This window comes from Oryctolagus cuniculus, chromosome 7 (assembly GCF_964237555.1).
Source record: "Oryctolagus cuniculus chromosome 7, mOryCun1.1, whole genome shotgun sequence".
NCBI lineage: Eukaryota > Metazoa > Chordata > Mammalia > Lagomorpha > Leporidae > Oryctolagus > Oryctolagus cuniculus.
Genome location: NC_091438.1, coordinates 27,294,798 through 27,301,542, shown reverse-complemented (window position 1 = coordinate 27,301,542; position 6,745 = coordinate 27,294,798). Strand labels below are relative to the sequence as shown.

At 41.1% G+C, this 6,745-nt stretch overlaps 1 pseudogene; it reads right to left on the bottom strand.

The window, feature by feature from the left end:
* Positions 1-4,587: 4,587 nt before the first annotated feature.
* LOC108177577 (histone H2A.V pseudogene) lies at positions 4,588-5,065 on the bottom strand (annotated as a pseudogene).
* Between the last annotated feature and the right edge of the window lie 1,680 nt (positions 5,066-6,745).

Genomic DNA, 6,745 nt, shown 5'->3' with positions numbered 1-6,745 from the left:
AGGTTTTTCCATTTATAGAGCCATATAATATGAAAACAGAGGTAATAGGACTTCCTCCTTTCCTATTACATGCCTTTTATTCCTTTGTATTTCTTTGTATTTCTTTATTGCTCTGGCAAAGATTTCCAGTACTATACTGAGTAAGGGCAGTGATAGTGGGTATCTCCAGAACTGGAAGGCTATACTACAGAAGTCTACCTAGATTTTCAGGATGAACTAACAACAATTTTCTCAAACTATTCCAAAAAATTGAAAGGGAAGGAACCCTTCCAAACTCATTTTATAAGGCCAGAATTACCTTGATTCCAAAAACAGACAAGGACACAACATAAGAAATCCATGGACCAATATCCCTGATGAACATTGATGCAAAAATTCTTAAAGTTTTAGCAAATAAAACCCAATAGCACACAAGAAAGTCATCTACATGACAAAGTCAGATTTATCCTGGGGATGCAAAAATGGCTCAGCATATGCAAATCAATAAACATTACATATCAGATCAATAGAACAAAGGATAAATTCATATGATCATCTCAATAGATACTGAGAGGATCCGGCAATGACGCCTCAGCCGGATGAACCAGCCTGGGTGACAGCAGAGGCAGCCCTCGGCATGCGTCAGGTACGAAGCTGACTGCCTCCAGCAGGTTTGATATGCAATGATTCTGGCCTGAGTTCCAGGATGGTTTGTTCTTGAGACTAGATGTGACCAAAAGTTGACCTCACGAGCAGATCAATCTCTCCCGCTGCCATGCTCCTCCGGAGGCTGTGGCGATTCTCCTGGGGCAGCACTGCTGTCCAGCTCTTCATCCTGACAGTGGTGACATTTGGCCTACTGGCCCCTTGGCCTGTCATTGGCTTCTGCACTCATATTTCTATCTGCACCATTGGCATCTGAACCAAATGAGCCAGGAGTTTCTGCAGCAGAGCTTGAAAAAAAAAATAGATACAGAAAAAGCTTCAATAAAATTCAACTTCATGTATATTAAAACCTTAAAAAATTAGGTGTATAAGGATCATATCTCAACATAATGAAGGGTATTTATGACAAACCCATAGCCATATTGAATGAGGAAAAACTGAAAACATTTCCTCTAAGATCTGGAACTAGGTAGATTTTATTATATGTGAAATCTTCATAGGCATATGTATTAACTTTTTTTTGAAAAAAAAAAAAAACTGTAATGAAATATACTAAGATAATCCACTTATTAACCAGGGAAGCTTATTTTGGCTCCTGAGTTTGGAGTGTCACAGTGCAGTATTGGGTAAGACCCATTATTTCAACCTTTTGATGATGCCACAGTATGGCAATGGTGGAGCACTGTGGAGGAAAGATTATAGGGTGACCCAGGAAGAGAGAGTGGATGGGCTTGAATCATGATTTTATAACCAGCCTTCTCAGCACTACCTTCCAAGGGCACATTCCCCAGTGACTTAAAGACTCCCACAATGCCTACCACCTAAGTATCACAATTGGATTGTTTCCACCCTTCCAACACTATCAGCACAAGACTCTGGGGTTTAAACTTCAAGTGTCTATATGAACTTGAGAGTCTCATCTTATTCACAACATAACTATAATAACTATAACTATAGTTATAGCTATTGTATATAAGTATAATTAAAGTCTCAAGTGTCACCTCAGTAAACCTTAACTTGACTACATTGTTTAGCATGTAACACAGGATCAGAACCCACTTCCACATTCTGAAAGTCTCTGTTTTTCATGTTATCATCTTCTAATGTACCATGTATTTTATTTAGCTCATATGTTTATTGTTTATTGTCTTCTTTTCCTACTAGAAGGTGAATATTGTTGAAGGCAATGGATTTTTGACTCCTTAAGGAAATATTCTCTTACATTATCAAATAATTTTTTAATTTATAGGAGATCTTGTTAATATATCCACTTCAAATACATGTATGTTAAACATTACAATTATGAAGTCCTGTGTTTTGTTAATAAATGAGCATTAGAGTAGAATACATAGATATGAAATTCAGAAAAACAGTTGCTTAAAAATCCATCATATCCACCTCTTCTCTTTTCCTTCCTTTCAAAGTCTCATATTGTAAGTTCTAGGCTGGGAACTAAGAGATCCGAGCTCATAAGACTAAAATAATCCAAAGAACTGTGACATAAAAACTCATAATAATACAAACTAGTCAAATTTTGCCTACACATTTTCCAAGAGCTTTGTGTATTTGTTGTCAAGAAGCTTGTTTTTTGTTTGTTTTGTTTTCAATCTGGATTCTAAATGGTTGAATTGACTTCCAGGGAGCATATTAGTTGGCTGATATATTCCATGTACATGGAATGGTGTCTGACACATAAATGTTGAATAAGTACAAGTATTTTTTGAGTGATTTAAAATGTTATGACTCTATGTGGAATCTGAATATTTTTATAAAACATTTTACCATGAATATTTTTATAAGTGACACTTATGGTCCTCTCTACTCAATTCTTGGCACTGAGTTTATTTAATTTTTATTCTTGATTACTCAAGTTAAATAAATATTGGCTTTTCTAAGTCAAAGCATTTATCAAAAACATTTGTTTAAGAGTTACTCAACTTTCTTTGCTTTTTTTTTTTTTTTTTTTTTTTTTAACAGGCAGAGTGGACAGTGAGAGAGAGAGACAGAGAGAAAGGTCTTCCTTTGCCGTTGGTTCACCCTCCAATGGCCGCTGCGGCCGGCGCGCTGCGGCCGGTGCACCGCGCTGATCCGATGGCAGGAGCCAGGAGTCAGGTGCTTTTCCTGGTCTCCCATGGGGTGCAGGGCCCAAGCACTTGGGCCATCCTCCACTGCACTCCCTGGCCACAGCAGAGAGCTGGCCTGGAAGAGGGGCAACCGGGACAGAATCCGGCGCCCCGACCAGGACTAGAACCCGGTGTGCCGGCGCCGCTAGGTGGAGGATTAGCCTAGTGAGCCGCGGCGCCGGCCCTTTGCTCTCTTCTTAATGTTTACTTACTCATGTTTGTAAACTGTACAATGAACCGTGACAGGAGTGTTGTCCATTTCTGAGATCTTCTTTTAGAATATACATATTTTTAAAAATATTACTTATTTACTTGAAAGGCAGAGTTACAGAGAGAGAGAGAAGGAGAAACAGAGAGAGGTCTTCCATTCACTAGTTCACTCCCCAAAGAGCCGCAACTGCTGGAGTTGGGGTGGTCCAAAGCTAGGAGTCACGAGTTTCTTTCATGTCTCCCGCATGGGTGTATGGGTCCAAGCACTTGGACCATGCTCTGCTACTTTCCAGGTGCATTAGCGGGAAGATGGATCAGAAGTGGGGCAATTGTGACTTGAACGGGTGCCCATATGGGATGCTGGCACCACAGGTGGCAGCTTTACCAGCTATGTGACAGTGCTGGCCCCATCTGAACCAATTTTAAGTACACAGGTTAGGGCTACTCAACACATTCATATTGTTGTGCAATGATCATCGCAATTTCTTGGAGCAATGCTTTGTCATTTTCATTGTACAACTTTTGTTTTTAAAGATTTATCTATTAATTTGAAAGGGTTACACAGAAAGAGGAGAGGCAGAGATAGAGAGGTCTTCCATCATCTGGTACACTTTCCAACTGGCCGCAATGGCTGGAGCAGCGCTGATCCGAAGCCAGGAGCTAGGAGCCTCTTATGGGTCTCCCACATGGGTTCAGGGGCCCAAGGACCTGGGCCATCTTCTACTGCTTTCCCAGGCCATAACAGAGAGCTGGATCTGAAGTGGAGCAACCTGGACTCGAACTGGTGTCCACATGGGATGCCAGCACTGTAGGCGGCAGACTTACCCACTATGCCACAGTGCTGGCCCCTGTACAACCTTTTTACCTACCTAATTAATTCCTAAATTTTTTATCCTTTTTTGATATATTGTAAGTGGAATTGTTTGTTTTATTAATTTACTTTTCAGATTGTTTTAGTGTACAGAAATGCAGGATTTGAGTGTTGACTATCTGGGTTTCTGAATTTGTTTATTGTTTTGAATAGTTTTTAAATGGAACCATTAGTATTTTCTACTTATAAGGTCATATAACCTATAAACAGAGATAATTTTACTTCTTCCTTTCTAATTTTAGTGACTTTCATTTCTTTTTCTTACCTAACTGCTCTGGCTAAGACTCCATGTACTATGTTGAACAGAAGTAGCTAAACTGGGTATCCTTGTCTGTTCTTGATCTTAGATGAAAATCTTTCAGTCTTCTATTATTGAGTATGATGTTTTCTGTGGGTTTTTGATATTTGGTTTTTATTGTGTTGAGGCAGTCTTCTACTCCTAGTTTGTTGAGCATTTTATCATCAAAGGATGTTGTCCAATAATTTTTCTGCCTTGAGATGATGATGTGGTTTATTTTTCCTTCATCTTGTTAATGTGATATATAAAATTGACACTGATCAACTTTTTTTTTGGTAAGACAATGCTTATCCATCCAATTTTTATATAAAACACAAGAGAGACCTAGCCAATCTATAAAACTGTCACCATATGGAAAGGTACTTTTATCTAACTTCTGAGTCTAAGAATGTACAAATGTTTCTTTTATTATGTCTATGGTAACTGTGTATGTTTTCCATTTAAGTATTTTTAAAAATTCTATGTATCTCCATTATTTCTTCTGTCCCAGTTACAGAACAATGACAAAGAGAAAAATAGTTGGGTAAAACAACCCTCTGTGCAGTTTTCTACTGTCCTTTCTTTCCATTAAGAGATCTGAGGATGTCAGGGATCACCCCCTACAGCTAGGGGAGCCTTGAGAAGGGAATCCAGTTTTTTAATCACCACAGATTGCAAGCTGCGAGTGATGTGGTGTGATGTGCTTTAACTTGAGATCCTTGGAAGCATTGCCTGCCAACTCCAGTACCTCAGCAGTGAGGTACTCCAGGATTGCAGCACTGACCACAGCAGCAGCGGCAGCCACCCTTCCGTGGCTCATGGAGGGAGTCTTCTAGAGTCTATGGACGTGGCCTATGGGAAACTACAGCCCGGTTCTCTGTGAGACACTGCCTTAGCCTGGGCCTTCCCACTGTCCTTTCCAGACTTACCTCCATCCATGGTCTCTGCCGACTCTGCCTCCACATGGCCAGGTGCCCTGCATTGCTGCCCAAGTCACCGCCCTCATACTGATCAATTTTCATATGCTGAACCCTTCCTGCATTCCAGGAACAAATCCCACTTGATCATTGTGTAAAATATTTTAAATATGCCTCTGAATTTGGGTTGTCAGTATCTTTTAGGGATTTTTGAACTCTCTTGTATGTGATGGGTTGCTTCTCTTTGTCTTTCAACAATGTAGTTACAAAATGCTTCAGTGGAAGTGTCTTTGAATTCATCCTACCTGGAGTTCATTGAGCTTCTAAGACCTATACATGTCTTTTATCATACTTGAGAAGTTTTCAGTCACTATTTCTTCACATTATCTTTCTGCTCCTTTCTCATACTTTCTGTGGGACTCCCACAGGGTGTATTTTCATCTGACTGAGGATGTTCCACAGACACCTTAGGTGCCGGAGTCCAGCTCCAGCAGGTGCAGGGGTTCCTGAAGCTGTGGGAGGCGTCAGCGAAGGAAGAAGTGAGAGACACAATCACAGCAAGGCTGATGGCACTGCTCTTGCTCTAGAGCACCAGACTTTATTTTTATATCATGAGTCTTTCTTCTTAAAACAACAAGTTTGTTGTCCATTTTCACCTAGGTACAATTTCTTTGATTTTTCAAGGGCATGTTCAGAGCATGGGTTACTATCACAGACAGGTGCGAGATAACGGGCTGCCCACACAAGCCAAGGCTTGGAGTGCTGAAAATGGTTACAGAAGATAGAGTATTACCTTTCTAATCTAATCTTTTTTTTTTTTTTGACAGGCAGAGTGGACAGTGAGAGAGAGACAGAGAGAAAGGTCTTCCTTTCTGCCGTTGGTTCACCCTCCAATGGCCGACAGGCCGGCGTGCTGCGGCTGGCGCACCGCACTGATCCGATGGCAGGAGCCAGGTACTTATCCTGGTCTCCCATGGGGTGCAGGGCCCAAGTACTCGGGTCATCCTCCACTGCACTCCCTAGCCACAGCAGAGAGCTGGCCTGGAAGAGGGGTAACCGGGACAGAATCCGATGCCCCGACTGGGACTAGAACCCGGTGTGCTGGCGCCACAAGGCAGAGGATTAGCCTAGTGAGCTGCAGCGCCGGCCTTAATCTAATCTTTACTAGAAGCCCTAAGTTCAAAGCAGGTCCTTTTTTAAAATGTATCCCCTCTTTTGCAGTTCTTACTGTAACTCTTTAATTTCTCTATTGTACTTATTTAAAGGTTCACTTAGATCTATTCCACAGTTTTGGCATCCTAACCACTGTTGTATTTGTAGCACATATTGAATTAAAGCTTTAATAACATTTATCTTTGTTTAGTGGGAAGTATACACCAGGGAGCCTGTTGCCTTTTCCACAAACAGCTCAACCATGCGTAAAGCATCACCCCTTCTTCTACACTAGCATTTGACTTGATTAAAATTCTACAAAGCAATGGACATTTGGGGGATTATGAGACTAAGTGTTCTTCCCTAAAATTAAGAATACAGCAATCATTAGCAGGACCACCAGGAAGCTTCGGCTTTCTTATGCAGAGTGTAATTCCCAACCCTAAAAACCACCAAGAGGACCACAGCTGTTGTTCTCACGCCTTGCTGAGACAGACCTTCTGCTGTGACCTTGTCAGCCAGCCGAAGTTGCCTTGGCCTTGCCATCATC